Source organism: Procambarus clarkii, chromosome 5, assembly GCF_040958095.1.
Source record: "Procambarus clarkii isolate CNS0578487 chromosome 5, FALCON_Pclarkii_2.0, whole genome shotgun sequence".
Lineage (NCBI taxonomy): Eukaryota > Metazoa > Arthropoda > Malacostraca > Decapoda > Cambaridae > Procambarus > Procambarus clarkii.
Genome location: NC_091154.1, coordinates 17,917,104 through 17,934,138, shown reverse-complemented (window position 1 = coordinate 17,934,138; position 17,035 = coordinate 17,917,104). Strand labels below are relative to the sequence as shown.

General features: G+C 38.6%; 1 protein-coding gene across 4 annotated transcripts in view; it reads right to left on the bottom strand.

Moving 5' to 3' along the window:
• LOC123763930 (zinc finger protein 271) overlaps positions 1-16,708 on the bottom strand; it is a 62,344-nt gene extending 45,636 nt beyond the window's left edge. Inside the window, exon 1 of one of the 4 annotated variants that reach the window (XM_069339809.1) lies at positions 16,637-16,708. The gene's annotated coding sequence lies outside the window, so the exon portion shown is untranslated. The other 3 variants (XM_045751269.2, XM_045751260.2, XM_045751251.2) reach the window with 3 other exon arrangements.
• Positions 16,709-17,035: the final 327 nt, after the last annotated feature.

The following is a 17,035-nucleotide window of genomic DNA, read 5'->3' as shown; positions in this document are numbered from 1 at the left end:
TGTGGAAGGAGAATCCACCTCTGAGTCAGGCGCTCTCTCTCTTCTTGGGAATTTCACCCAAATTTCATTTCAAATGTTACACAAGGATGCATTAGACCAGCACCAAATAAAAAACTACGTTGATTATACTCGTTGTGTCAACAATATAATAGTCTTACCACGAAGATACAATACAATGGCGTTTTCTCAAATAGGCAATGTGGTTATTAAAGAAAACGGAAATTTCATGGCAAACATGTATACAATCCCCAAGTCGATAGGATAAGAATTGGATTTTAAAGAAATATTTGCTCAAATGACGCTTGAGCACGATGTTTGGGTGCATTCAAGATAAAAAAAGTGTGTTACGTTCGAGCGACATATACCTGCGAAAGTGATAACACTTTCATAAAGTGTTATCACAAAGTGATAAATTAATTAAACATTTTCACACACTGGGTTGTCACTGCTTTATCAGGGCAGCTTTTCCAAGAATGCGTTCACCTTTTCAAACATTCCAAACACTTCCCTGATCTCAGTGGAAGAGGCAGCATCCTCCCTTACCTCCTCATTCCCTTACTAATGGTGTAAATTGTTGATGAGGACCTGCCATACTTCCTTGTGAGATCAATCACATAGACACCACACTCATGCTTTGCTATAATTTCCTTCTTGAAATCCATAATAATTGTCTTTCTTCCTCTTGAAAACACTATCTTTAGCAAGCAGTTTCTTTGGAGGCATCGTGTGTTACAAATTGTAGTCGCAAAACCACTAAAAACCCAAAGAAAAGCTCAAATAAATCCAGAGGGATGCTTGTCGTGTGAGACACAACAACAACACTGGCGTCGGAGGCGTCCGAGAATTTGCGAGAACCCGCGAGACGCTAGGAAGCGCCATGTGGTTTCACTCGTTAATAGAGGCGAGCTCGTCAATAGAGACAAATTTGCTGCGAGTGGCTTGCTCGTTACTGGAAAAACTCGTTAATAGAGCCACTCGTTAATAGAGGTTCCACTGTATATATATATATGTTGTACCTAGTAGCCAGAACGTCGTACTCGGCCTACTATGCAAGGCCCCATTTGCCTAATAAGCCAAGTTTTCCCGAATTAATATATTTTCTCTAATTTTTTTCTTATGAAATGATAAAGCTACCCATTTCATTATGTATGAGGTCAATTTTTTTTTATTGGAGTTAACACTTTCTGCTGATGAGGACTCCGCCCGGAGTCCTGTTTCGCCTCACTGCTTCCACGAGGCGGACATAAATTTATGTCCTCTTTTAAAATATTTGTATAAAATTCAATTTTAATCCGATTTTCTTTGGGTTTGTTTCAAACTGCGCGCTATGAGGCTCTCTTTCTCACCACTAGGCTGCATGGTACAATAAGTTCATGAATGGTGTGGACCACTTCGATCAAATGGTATTACCATTTTACCCGGAAAACTCACGTGGACCTAAAAGATAACGTTTTATTTCCTGCAAATGGCTTTGCATAATGCCTTTGTTTTGTACAAATACAACACAACTGATCAAAAAAAGCTAACATTGCTACAGTTCCACAAGGTGGCAAATTGGGCCCTATTGTGCTGGGACCCAGAAGATTGGCCTCAAACAGCAACAGTATCTCAACGCTTGCGGCACGCTCCAGACATAAATGATGACACAGGTCCTGCCTATGCTGACGCCATGCAAACTCCTGGACCATCTGGTGTGAGGCGGCCCTTGTTCACTTCAACACCTCAAGCTGAAGCAGCAACCGAATCAGAACCCGAGATGTCTGGCACACTGCCATTTGACGAGACGGTTTTGTCAGATGACTTTGACTCAAATGTTGAACCTCCAGCGATTCAGTTGATTCTGAAAATCGCATGAACTACAAACTGAAACGAGTATTTTGATACCAGAATGAACACTGTATCACATAAACTGCCATAAGTAGACTCGAACCTTCATAGATTTTTTTTTGGGTGTAGCGTGTGTCTGCATGAGTGTCCCAAACGGGTTGCAGGTGGGTGACTTTAGCCATTTATACTGGTAATGTATTTTGTATTTTGATACCAGAATGAACACTGAATCACATAAACTGCCATAAGTAGACTCGAACCTTCATAGATTTTTGTTTTGGGTGTAGCGTGTGTCTGCATGAGTGTCCCAAACGGGTTGCAGGTGGGTGACTTTAGCCGTTTATACTGGTAATGCTTCCCCCATATCATGTATTATATGCATATGTCTGTTTAGGGAATTTTATTCCGATCAATGTACAACCAAAAATAACTGTGTGCAACAAGTATAAACTTGACAAACATAACAAAAGTAAAAACATTTCGTGTGTGTTTGACGCTCACTGATATGTCCCAGCGTTGTTTTATATTTGGCGCTATTCTATCTTACGCTTTATTGATCTTTTTTACCTACGGGCTCATAGAACATTCTATTGCGAACACATTAACACAAAAATGAATGACGTACATAGAATAATAATGTCAGGAGAGTGAAATAAGTATAAACTTTCAAAGCGCCGTATCGCACATGTGTCGTCCCGTCACCGATACCGGGTAACAATTTCACCACTTCCCACACTCTTGCGGGTGGGCCGCAATCATTATTCTACGTTTATATTCATATCACCGTGTTGGGAATTTCATTGCGAGTCCATTGATACCAAAATTAACGCTGTAGGACAAGTGTGGAGGTGATAACAATCCCAGGAGTAAAAACATTTTGTTGCTGTTGGGTGCTCACGGCGAGTCAGCTTCGTAGTTATTTATTTGGTGTTGGTATCCCTATACGTTTCGTGACATTTTTTTACTTATGTTCTTCTAGAAAATTTTATTGCGAACACGTTGGTATCAAAATGAAATACGTAGCTCGAGAACTGAGGTCAGGAGAGTAAAATGAGTATACACATTTTTGTTTTTACGCTTACGCGGCAAAAACGCCGTGCGCACATACCGCTTTTTTTTTTACCATCCCAGGGCGCGCGAAAGTGTTAAAATTAACGTAGATATATGACCGAACCTAACCAACCCTACCTAATCTATCTTTATAGGTTAGGTAGCCGAAAAAGTTAGGTTAGGTTAGGCTAGGTAGGTAGTCGAAAAACAATTCATGAAAACTTGGCGTATTAGGCAAATTGGGCCTTGCATAGTATATATATATACTATATATATACATAGTATATATATATATATATATATATATATATATATATATATATATATATATATATATATATATATATATATATGTATAACTGAAAACTCACACCCCAGAAGTGACTCGAACCCATACTCCCAGGAGCAACGCAACTGGTATGTACAAGACGCCTTAATCCACTTGACCATCACGACCGGACAAAATGAGGTGATAGCCGAGGCTATTTGAACCACCCCACCACCGGCACTCTGATAGTAATCTTGGGCATAGCATTTTACCAAATCACCTCATTCTTTGGGGCACACGTGAGGAACACAAATGCGAACAAGCATATTGCATTCAGTTGCATATTGTCCTGGGGACCATTCAGGCTTGTTCGCATTTGTGTTCCTCACGTGTGCCCCAAAAAATGAGGTGATTTGGTAAAATGCTATGCCCAAGATTACTATCCGAGTGCCGGCGGTGGGGTGGTTCAAATAGCCTCGTCTATCACCTCATTTTGTCCGGTCGTGATGGTCAAGTGGATTAAGGCGTCTTGTACATACCAGTCGCGTTGCTCCTGGGAGTATGGGTTCGAGTCACTTCTGGGGTGTGAGTTTTCAGTTGCATATTGTCCTGGGGACCATTCAGGCTTGATCGCATATATATATATATATATATATATATATATATATATATATATATGTCGTACCTAGTAGCCAGAATGCACTTCTCAGCCTACTATGCAAGGCCCGATTTGAGTAATAAGCCAAGTTTTCCTGAATTAATATATTTTCTCTCATTATTTTCTTATGAAATGATAAAGCTACCCATTTCATTATGTATGAGGTCAATTTTTTTTTATTGGAGCTAAAATTAACGTAGATATATGACCAAACCTAACCAACCCTACCTAACCTAACCTAACCTATCTTTATAGGTTAGGTTAGGTGCCCGAAAAAGTTAGGTTAGGTAAGGCTAGGTAGGTTAGGTAGTCGAAAAGCAATTAATTCATGAAAACTTGGCCTATTAGGCAAATTGGGCCTTGCATAGTAGGCTGAGAAGTGCGTTCTGGCTACTAGGTACGACATATATATATATATATATATATATATATATATATATATATATATATATATATATATATTTATACAATGGGGCCTCGACTTACGATGTTAATCCGTTCCCAGAGACGTATCATAAGTCGAAGCGATTTTTCCCATAAGAAATAAAGATATTTGAATTAATCCGTTCCCCACCCTCCAAAATATTAACATACAAATACATTTTATACTGAATAAAAAAAAAATTCTAACTACAATACAGTACCTAAGTTTATCTTACCTTTATGGAGGGCTCTTGATAGCATATGGAAGATGGTGATGAGGGTGGAGGAGGAGAGTTGTTACTGTTTGGAAGGGGAGTCCCCTTCCATTATCACATCAGGCAGTGATGTTTTCTCTGGGGTACACTCTCTCCTACGTTTTGCCTGAATACCACTAGGACCAGGTTGTGGTTCAGTGCTTGTTTGTCTCGCTACAAATTTGTCAACAGATATTTGTTTTTCCCTTCATTTTAACATTTGTCTGTAATGATGCATCACAGTGTCATTGAATAGGTTAACCTTTAACCCTTAACATGCTCGGGGTCTAATATCCTGCCATCCCCACAGGCGCATGTCATTTTGAAAAAAAAAAAATTATTTTTTCTTTCTAACCTGTTAATTTGTGTTCACTGATCACGGGAAAAATAATAAAAGAATCGTAAGTGGCATATATTGCCCGCAATAGGGCGGGGAAGTCTGGCAAATTATAGGCGCTGACTCAGCGTGCGTCCCAGGCGGTCTGTTGCTCGCAAGCTGTCAGGCCGGAGTTGCCACAAAGAGATAATTACCGAATTATTTCAATGTCTCTGATTTTTCATACTTTTTTTGCTGTAATATTATTCAATAGTGTGTAGTTTAATATATTTATATAATAAAATGAGTGAATCATTGCTGTACTCAAAAATATGGTGTGCATATTGTTGATTCAATTATGTTCATCAGTGAACAAATACTTTGTCGGTTATTACATTATAAGCACAGGTTATATATAAGTATCTGCATGTTTTGTTCACTATAACGAACCACTAAGTAGCTATTATGAGTCAAAAAGTAACGAGGAGTGACCGCCGTTTACCAGCCAGCCACTCCCGCCCTCCCTCCAGTCATCTGACTCACCCACATTCTCCTCCCACAATAATGTTTTTGCTATAATTCACTATATACAGACGTTATATATAAGTATCTACATGTTTTGTTCACCATAACTGTACATCTAAGCTTGTATGGTGAGTAAAGACACAAAGATGTGGCTACTCACACAGTCAGCTGATCGGTGGCCGCCCTCAAGGCCAGACGCACTAATATTTCTCCTCCAACAATACTGTGTGGTGTTATTACGCTATATACACACATTATATATAAATATCTACCTGTTTTATTCACCATACTTGTACAAATAAACTGGTTTGGTGCCCAAAGACCATCGTGGTAACCAGTAAACAACACCGTCGTCTGCACGGCGCCACCGCCCTCACCAAAATGGCGGCTCCAAACCTTCTCTTGCTGTTTATACCCTCTATACACACGTTATATATAAGTATCTAGATTTGTGTTCACCATAGCGAACCACTAAGCTGGTATGCTGAGTGCAGTCAATAAAAGGTGGCCACACACAGTCAGAAGACATCGCCACCACCCTCCCTCCCACAGCATTACTCCTCCCTCCATGGCGCACAGCGCTAAATATCACCACAATCCTGCTATTATCAGAACCCTGGTCAGTTTTATCACAGTTAGGGGTCTTCTGTAATAATATCGCTACATAATAGCATGAACAAGTATAATTTGGCATTTTTAGGGGATGCTGTGGTCACAAGCTGAACAGCAGTGCTGTTAGCTCATGCTGCGTGCGTCAGGCTTGGTTGCTCACTCAATACTGAGGCCAATAACACCCGGGAGTTTGGCCCATGATTTTTTTTAAAAATGGCGTCTGTTTACAAGAGCCCTGATGAAGGTGTGGTGAACCCCGTGTATCCGTGGGCTGTTTAAATCTTGCGTAGTACTCCAACACATCATATGATGTGATGCGCAGTAGGACTGGAACAATGTCCAGCACGTCATATGACGTGATTTGCACTTTAAGGGTTAAGGCAACGACCTACTGCAGCTTGATTTGGGCGAGTCGTTTCAGCAAAGGTTTGCAATTCTTCTCATGCTGCACATATTTTCTTAATTGTTGAGGAAGAGACATTCTGTACTCTTGTTTCTGCTCTATGGTCATCCTTACATGGGTTTTCATATGTTGAGCCTTACCACTGACTTTCCTGGGACTCATGGTGTGATATATAATAATTACTTTAATGTTCAAAATGCAAAAAAATCACCACAGAAGCGGAATTTCTTATAGGCGCGATCATCACTAAACGGGCAGCTGTAGTAAACTGAGGCAGGTCGGCTGCGTGACCGGGAACCACGCGCTCGGTCGACCCGAACATGTACCAACAAATATCGGAAGTTGAAGACACCATCGGATGTCGAGTCGCATTTTTCGATGAAATTTACATCGTAACACAAAATTATCGTAAGTAGGGGCAATCGTATGTCGAGGTGCCACTGTGTATACATACATATACATATATATATATACATATATATATATATATATATATATATATATATATATATATATATATATATATATATATATATATATATATATATATATATATACTGTCTCCACTCGATCATCCGGACTATATGGGAAGGACCCCCAGCTGGATTATCACATTTTTCGGATAATGGTACTTTTTCACCTACGAGTCCAAAAGTGACCATTTCCAACTATTTTTATACTACAAACAACATAATTTGAATTGCCTTGCCACATACAATTATTAAATATTCAACTAGAAACCTCAACTTACCTTGTTGGTGTTCGTCTTCTTGATTGATGCCACACATCTTGAAGTTAAAAATTCTTAAACAATTTACGTAACCTATACTAACACAACACTAAAATTAACACTTAAAATTACTGTACAGTTCATTAAGCTAAGTTAGTTTTGACTGCCAGCTGCTGAAGCCTCACTGGTTGAGGGCATTTGGGTTGCCTGTGAGGCCTCACTTGTTGAAGGCGCTTGCTTGCACCTCACTTGTTGAAGCGTTGCATGCCCTCACTTGAAGGCGCTTGCTTGCGCCTCACTTGTTGAAAGCGCTTGGCTTGCCTGTGGCGCGTCACTTGTTGAAAGCGCTTGGCTTGCCTGTGGCGCGTCACTTGTTGAAAGCGCTTGGCTTGCCTGTAATGCCTCACTTGTTGAAGGAGCTTGGCTTGCCTGTGGCGCCTCACTTGTTGAAGGCGCTTGGCTGCCTGTGACGCCTCACTGGTTGAACAACACGTAACTTGTCTTTAATTGCTAGGACAATCTTCTTCCTCTTAACACTTCCAGAACGATTGATGCTGCTACCAGACATATTCTTGGCCAAAAATGTTCAAAATTACTATGAAAATAAAAAAGTTATTTAAAAAAATATTTCGCTAATGGCGCAGCACTGTGTATAACACGAGGGACGGACGCACATGGGTTGACCAGTGTTGGACGGGTCCACTTGGGGTGGGGCAGCTATAGCACGTTAAGTAGGCCGCCAGGAGGAAAAAAATTCACAATATTTTTTAAGGAAACTTCAGCCTGTGCACAATGCTTTTAGGAAACTTATTTATTTGTTATTACATAATTACTAGTACTTATTTCATTTGTTTTTGGCTATGATTAATTGTTCTAAAATTAATGGTAATTCCTGTACCCAGGTGGTCCCTCCTGACGCACCCCTCCCACCCTCCCAACACCACCCACCCACCCCACCCCCCTCCTCCACCATGCGTCTAGAGCCACAGACGGGATTAATACGGTATGGCCGTATTTTCATCCGGCCAAACTAGCTTTTATCCGGTTCCTGTGGCCATTTTGGCCGGATATTGTGATAACTTTATCCGATAACGATTTTGGCCGTATAAGGGCGTTTTCCGGATGTTTGAATCCCGGATAATCGCGGGGTTACAGTATATATATATATATATATATATATATATATATATATATATATATATATATATATATATATATATATATATAATATTATATATATATATATATATATATATATATATATATATATATATATATATAATATTATATATATATATATATATATATATATATATATATATATATATATATATATATATAATATTATATATATATATATATATATATATATATATATATATATATATATATATATATATATATATAATATTATATATATAATATTATATATATATATATATATATATATATATATATATATATATATATATATATATATAATATTATATATATATATATATATATATATATATATATATATATATATATATATATATATATATATATATATATATATATATATAACTGATTTTGGCCGTATAAGGGTGTGAGTCACTTCTGGGGTGTGAGTTTTCAGTTGTATATAGTCCTGGGGACCATTCAGGCTTGTTTGCATATATATATATATATATATATATATATATATATATATATATATATATATATATATATATCTCATTGAATATGACCGCATATTCTGTATTTATTATTTTCTGGTTTAGGGCTTCTATCCCTCTAACTATTTTCTTAGCATCAGGGCTTAATTGGAATAGGAGTTCTAGAACTCCTATTCCAATTAAGCCCTGATGCTAAGAAAATAGTTAGAGGGATAGAAGCCCTAAACCAGAAAATAATAAATACAGAATATGCGGTCATATTCAATGAAACATGTTTGAAAGAAAACCTGCTGCCAGTATACACCAATATATATATATATATATATATATATATATATATATATATATATATATATATATATATATATATATATATATATATAATATTATATATATATATATATATATATATATATATATATATATATATATATATATATATATATATATATAATATTATATATATATATATATATATATATACAACCCGTTCTCGCAAATTCGTAAAGTCAATATTGACTTATTAACTACGTGCATAGGTGATATACTAAACATAATAGATACCCTTAAAAAGATTCATAGAAAACACCGACCTTACCTAACCTTGTTAGTATCTTAAGATAAGCATCTTATTACTTCGTAATTACAATTATTACTTAACCTATACCTATTATAGGTTAGGTAATAATTGTAATTACGAAGCAATAAGATGCTTATCTTAACATACTAAGTAGGTTAGGTAAGGTCGGTGTTTTCTATGAATCTTTTTAAGGGTATCTATTATGTTATGTCACCTATGCACATATTTAATAAGTCAATATTGACTTATTAAATTTGCGAGAACGGGTTGATATATAATATATACAGTGGTACCTCGGAATACGAGCAGGATTTGCTCGGAAAATGTGCCTCAGAAGGTGAGGGGTTACTCAGAACACAAGTTTGTTGTTACGCATACAGGCCGACTAGCGCGTGGTGGCACGGCGATCGCACCTCAGTTTACTAGTGTCTCGTGCCCAGTGATTATCCCACCTGAATTCTTCACAAGGATTTACAGTTTTTTGTTGTTTTTTTGGCCATTTGAGCATAAAAGTTGTTATTATATATCTCGCCATGGGTCTCAAAAAAGCCATTGGTAAGGTTCAACCTAAGAAAATAGCTGTGAGTAGAGGCAGTAGAGGATGTCCCTCCTTGATTAAGAAAATGTGTGAAGTATGGGAAGAACTGCAAAGTTTTGTTGAAAAAACTCACCCAGATAAAGCTGTAGCAGGCCATCACATTGACCTTTTAAATGACAATGCTTGTCTTACTACAGACAAGTGTTAAAATGTAGGGAAAAACAAGTGTCTTTAGACAGATTCTTAGTAAGACAAGCAAGTCCTAGTGGTATGCAGACAAAATGTGCCAGAGAGTGCATACCAGTGAAGTCCTCACTACCTGATGTTATAATGGAAGGGGACTCCCCTTCCAAACAGTAACACTTCTCCTCCTCCCTCCTCACATCTTCCATACACCAACAGCAGTCCTCAGCAAGGGTAAGTAATAACTTGAACATAGTTTTGTAGTTTTTTTTTAGATGAATTAGGTATAAAATTTAGTTTGAAGTGAGGGTTTTTGGGTAGTCAGGAACGGATTAATTCATTTCCCATTATTTCTTATGGGGAAATTAGCTTCAGATTATGAGTTTTCGGAATACGAGCTGTCTCCAGGAATGGATTTAACTCTCAAGCCGAGGTACCACTGTATATATATATATATATATTTATATATTATTATTATTACTACCGTATTGCTATTATTTTTTAATGCATACAATGTTGATAAATTTAGATATAGCTACAGTGCAAGTGTTATATGACCAGCACCATCTGTCACTTGACTACCTTGTCTCTGTCAAGGTACCTAAGTGGTACACCTAAACCCAGATAAGTACGGTTAAAGAGAGCCCTCAAAAGCAATTATTCTATGTCATCACTACACTTAAAATTAAAGTCACATAACCTGTCCTAGCCTAAGCAAGCTTAACATGATGTCTGTTTTTAACAGATAGTTTGAGCAATGTGAGTGATGTCACTGATGAAATTCAGCTGCTGTGATCTTCCTGGATGGGTATCAAGTCACATCATAGACAGACGGTTCGCCAACAACTTTTAAAAACCTACATAACCTTACTCAACCTACACTGCCCTCAAACCAACCTAACATAACAAACCACACTAAGCTAATACATCACAACCTAACGACATACAGGTTCGACATGATACATATACTGTACTGTTTTGACAATGATACACATACTGTACTGTTTTGACAATGATACACATACTGTACTGTTTTGACAATCAGAAAATGAGCGTTGTCAAACTGTATTGTGTACAATATGACCATATCTCATCCTAGATGCTGCTGGCTAAAAATGTCTTGTAGCCATAACTAAATAATTAGATATAAATCAGGTTTCAACTTGTTAATACCTGAATTTACCCGAGGGTCACTATCTCATTAGTGGCATCAACAAGGACAGAAAGCCAGCAGTTTGTCAAAGGTTTCCCTATTGGTCCTGCTCAATTTGAAAAGTCTGCAGTTTTGGCACAGCAGAATTTTAATAATAATCAACTACATAAATTGCACCAATGATTTATACCGTTGAAAAGCTAAACTTTCTAATATGCTGCACTCACCTGAGGTCTATAGAAGAAGAACGAAATCTGATTATGTATATTGGTTCTATAAGGTAGCCAACTCCATCAAAATATTAAATATGTACCCAACTCAACTAATGATTAATCAGCCAATTACTCCAAGGGATAACTGGGATCTATCAGTTGATTTTGTAAATGCGCCAAAGAAAGATAGTGTGCACACTACATTATTAAAACAGTTAACACTGAAAAGCATCACTGAAAGTACTCAGAGTATGGGTAACGATGTTTACCAGTGCTATACCGGCGGCTCTGTAGAAGAAGGTGGACGATGTACCGGATGTGCATGTAACATATTTGAACAATCTTCTCTCGTACATACAGCAATGAAGCGCGTCAATGACTGGGCAAGTACAACTCAAACCGAACTTGCAGGCATATACCTTGCCACTGAATTTTTAAAAGACAAAGGCAGTGGACTTATATACTGTGACTCGCAGAGTGCACTCCTGACATTGAACGCACATAGTAGTGACACCCAGAAAATAGTCAGTGATATTCGAATGAATGTTTTAGCTGCCAAAACAGATTTGAGATTAAATTCCTATGGATACCATCACATGTTGGCATCTCAAGGCATGACACTGTTGATATGGTTGCTAAGTCAGCCTGCAGAAAACCAGTGGTAGAAATTGATATGGGTGTTTCATTAGCAGTGACAAAGAGAATACTTAAACAAATATCTAATGAAAATCTCACAGACCTAACAAATTCTCAAAGACCTGAAAGTTGTAGCATTAAATATTATGATAGATATCGTGAGGAGACATTCACATATGGGACTAATAGAACAAGAATCCGGCAATGTGATGTTATAGTGGCCAGAATACGCCTGGGATATAGACGTATCTGGCAGCTTTCTCAAAACCCAAATGTCGAGTACACAATGTGTCAACTTTGCGAAAGAGAAAACATGCACTCTCTTGAACATTATATTGTAGAATGTCCCATACTGACTGACTTTCGCCCTCCTGGGCTAAGGTATGCTGAACTCTGTAGTTACTATATGAGTACTGGAACACTTGATGATATATTGGACTTGTATCCAAGATTGACCATGAAATATATCAATCATACCATCACGATGCACTTATTAGTATGCTTAACTCGATTCATACAGCTCTTGATAAAAAGGAGTTCCCTGTTGGGTTATTTGTGGACCTGCGTAAAGCTTTTGATACTGTCAACCACCAAAACCTTCTTCTTAAATTACATCATTATGGAGTCAGAGGACACTCCCTACAATACCTTGAATCCTACCTTACTGACAGGCTCCAATATGTTTCTGTGAATAATACAATTTCTCCCACCCTACCCATCAACATTGGTGTTCCTCAGGGCAGCATACTTGGCCCTCTCCTCTTTCTCATCTACATTAATGACCTTCCAAATGCCTCCCAACACCTCAAACCAATTCTATTTGCTGACGACACAACCTTCATTTACTCCAGTCCTGACCCTCTTGCTCTAAATGCCACAGTAAATACTGAGCTAAATAAAGTCCATCTTTGGCTAACTGCCAACAAACTCACCCTTAACATTGACAAAACTTTCTATATTCTGTTTGGCAATAAATCCTCTAGTCAAATAAATAAAAAAATAAACAATACCCAAATTTGTAACAAATTAGATGGCAAATTCCTTGGCATTCTCATTGACCACAAGCTGAATTTCCAGGGACACATTCTAAATATATCAAAAAAAGTTTCAAAAACTGTGGGCATTCTTTCTAAGATCAGATATTATGTACCACGCCCTGCCCTGGTGACTCTCTATTACTCCCTTATCTATCCATATCTCAACTATGGTATTTGTGCTTGGGGTTCTACTACCCAAAATCACTTACGTCCTCTAATTACCCAACACAAAGCTGCTATTAGAACAATATCCAACTCTGGCCCCAGACATCACTCGGTACCCCTACTCAAATCTCTGAATATGTTAGACATTAAGTCACTGCACATTCTCTCATGTGTATTATACATATATAAAACGCTAAACTATAATGCCAATCCTGATCTCAAAAGCTTCATAGAAGGTTGTAACAGAACCCATGAGCACCACACCAGAAATAAATACAGTTTTGATATTCCTAGAGTACGACTTAATCAAACTAGAAATGCTCTACAAATCAAGGGGCCCAGAATGTGGAATGACCTTCCCAACCATGTTAAAGACTGTACCTCTCTCAACCAGTTTAAGATAAAAACTAAACACTACCTAATAAATTCCCTGTAACCTACCTCACTCCTCTATTGTCAACCCATGTCTGTTATTTTCTTTTTTTTAATCAACACTGTTTGTCAACCTATTGTATTTGTGCTGCTTTTACAGTCATGTTCCCCCTTTTTTTTATCTTTATTTGTATTTGTTCTCAACACTTTTTATTCTTTATGCTCAATTAGTATTAAGTTCTAGATATTAATGTTTTTCTTGCCCGAAACGCATTGCGTAATAGTGGCTTTAGGCATTGTATATACTAGCTCTATCTATATATCAATCCATTAATGTAACATCACTTGTATGTATGTACCTTACCTGAATAAACATATTTATTTATTTATTTATTTATACAATGTATATATATGATGTAACTATAATAACCTGAGCTTGTAAAAGCACCTTCATCACCTTCAGTGATTAAGTGCTTAATTGCACACTAGTTTCTTTATCAGCTACCTCACCCTGTCAGAGTAAATGAGACAAATGTATGTGAATGCATGTGTGTGTGTGTGTATATATGTATGTATATGTGTGTGTGTGTGTGTGTGTGTATATATATGTATGTATATGTGTGTGTGTGTATGTATATGTATGGGTATAAAGTATATATGGAAGCTGATCAGAATTACATTTCACCTTAGTGAACGTACATTAATGACACTATGTAAAAGACACATCTAACACTTTATGTAGGGCATACGTAAATCTGTGTATCTATGCATTTACGTATGTAGGTTAGCTTAGGACTTTAAAAGCACCGAAACACCTTCTGTGGTTGAGTGTTCAATAAACCCTTGAACTATATGTTTAACACTTCTCTAACCTTGTCCATGGAGGACAGAAGAAAATGTATATATATTGGTTAGCATTGTAAATGTGTGGCCACGTCTGTGGTAGAAAAAAAAAAAAAATTCCTTGAAGTCAAATGATCGCTAGATTATTCCTAGGGTTTTGTTAGCCTCTTTTTACTACAGCTTCCACTCATTGTGCAACTTTCAGTGAATAATGGATTCTCATATACAAACTGTACATGGTTTGTGAGAAGTTGCCCCTTCAGCAGTGGCTGGTTGACTGCAACTGCCATAGACATACTCACTGTACTAACTGGCAAAAAGACAGATTTCACAATGGACATATGGTGGATAGTCAAATCACACACAAAATGATTGTTTTCCAGGTGTCAAAACCATTTATATTGTTAGGTTTGGATGAATTAGCTTAGATTAGGCTGTGTTAAGGTGGGTAAGGAAGGTTAGGTAGGGTAAGGTTAGGGTAGGGTTGGGTTAGGTAAGGTAAGGTAAGGTAAGGTAGGGTAGGGTAAGGTAAGGTCAAGTAAGGTTAGGTAAGGTAAGGTTAGGTAGGGTTAGGTAAGGTAAGGTCAGGTAGGGTTAGGTAAGGTAAGGTAAGGTAAGGTTAGATAGGGTAAGGTTAGGTAGGATAAGGTTAGATAAGGTAAGGTAAGGTTAGTTAGGCAGGGTCCGTCTAATTACCACAAGCTACCACAAGCTACACAAGCTTCACAAAGCTTCCTGGCAATACGTTGGTAATGAATAAATATGATATGTTAGGTTAGGCTGACCTAATCTATCCTAACCTAACCTAACCTATCCTAACCTAACCGAAGCTTGGATCGTCGACTTGATTTGGCGTCACCAGCTTTTTATTTTCGTCTAATTTCTTTATAAAAAGATACTTTTCAGATTAAAATTATGTTTTTTCGTGTTGTACATTCAGCACCAACATTATAATGAGTAAATATATCATATTTATTCATTACTAACGTATTGCCAGGAAGCTTTCTGAAGCTTGTGTAGCTTGTAGTAGCTTGTGGTAATTAGACGGACCGGTTAGGCAAGGTTAGGTTAGGCAAATTTCAAGCATCGCTGTTTCTTATGTCCAATATCATTTTTACTCGCACAAAGTCTAACTTGACCCCAGTGGCCTGCATCAGAGGGTCCCAGGGGCCTGCATCAGAGGGTCCCAGGGGCCTGCATCAGAGGGTCCCAGGGGCCTGCATCAGAGGGTCCCAGGGGCCTGCATCAGAGGGTCCCAGGGGCCTGCATCAGAGGGTCCCAGGGGCCTGCATCAGAGGGTCCCAGGGGCCTGCATCAGAGGGTCCCAGGGGCCTGCATCAGAGGGTCCCAGGGGCCTGCATCAGAGGGTCCCAGGGGCCTGCATCAGAGGGTCCCAGGGGCCTGCATCAGAGGGTCCCAGGGGCCTGCATCAGAGGGTCCCAGGGGCCTGCATCAGAGGGTCCCAGGGGCCTGCATCAGAGGGTCCCAGGGGCCTGCATCAGAGGGTCCCAGGGGCCTGCATCAGAGGGTCCCAGGGGCCTGCATCAAAACAAAGACGGTTGGCCGTTTCCTTTCACCTGCTGCCTCTCTTCACCTAGCAGTAAGCAGGTACCTGGGAGTTAGACAACTGTTGTGGGTTGCATGCTGGAGACGTCAGTAGTTGGCCTAGGGATGGACACCACTGAGCCTAAGGATAGGCCTACGGATGTCCCAGAATGTCAACCCAAAATAAGCACAGTATAGAGCTCCATTTATTTAAGAACTCAAAGTACACTCCAAAAAGTACCGACCGGCATTCCAAATTATCTATTTCCACATAGGCCTACACACTAAAATATAAAGCCTACATATCATACAGATAGGAAACCAATCTACTGATATTAGGTAGTAGGTGTAGACCTACCTCATCCAGTCTATAGTGTTTCCAACATGTCCCCTTTCCCCCTACACCCTCACAGGACGCGTGAGTGTCTCCCTCACACACTGTACGGAGGTGAGACACTTACTCTCGGCTTGAGTGTCTCCCTCACACACTGTACGGAGGTGAAAGGCACTTACTCTTGGCTTGAGTGTCTCCCTCACACACTGTACGGAGGTGAAAGACACTTACTCTTGGCTTGAGTGTCTCCCACACACCCGCCGACGACCTGAGCCCAGCGGCGTCTGCTTCACCTTTCCTTACAGATAATTTACCTGAATTTACCTGAGGACCACTGACACTAGTGGCCTCAACGAGGACAGACAGCCGGCGACCTGTCAAAGGTCTCCCCAATTGCCTTAATAATCTTTTCCATTTTAATTTTGTAATTCGTCATGGCATTTACGGCTTGGGCGGGTAGGCGGTTCCATGAGTTTGAGCACCCCAGTTTGTGCTCACCTAGTTGCGGGGATTGAACTTTAGCTCTTTGGTCCCGCCTCTCAACTGCCAATCAACTGGTAATTACCTAAGTGTAATTACCTAAGTGTAGTTACAGGATGAGAGCTACGCTCGTGGTATCCCGTCTTCCCAGCACTCAAAATCAAAACAAATAAAATATTTATTCAGGTAAAGTACATACATACATTAAATTTGAAACTGAAATTGAAACAAGT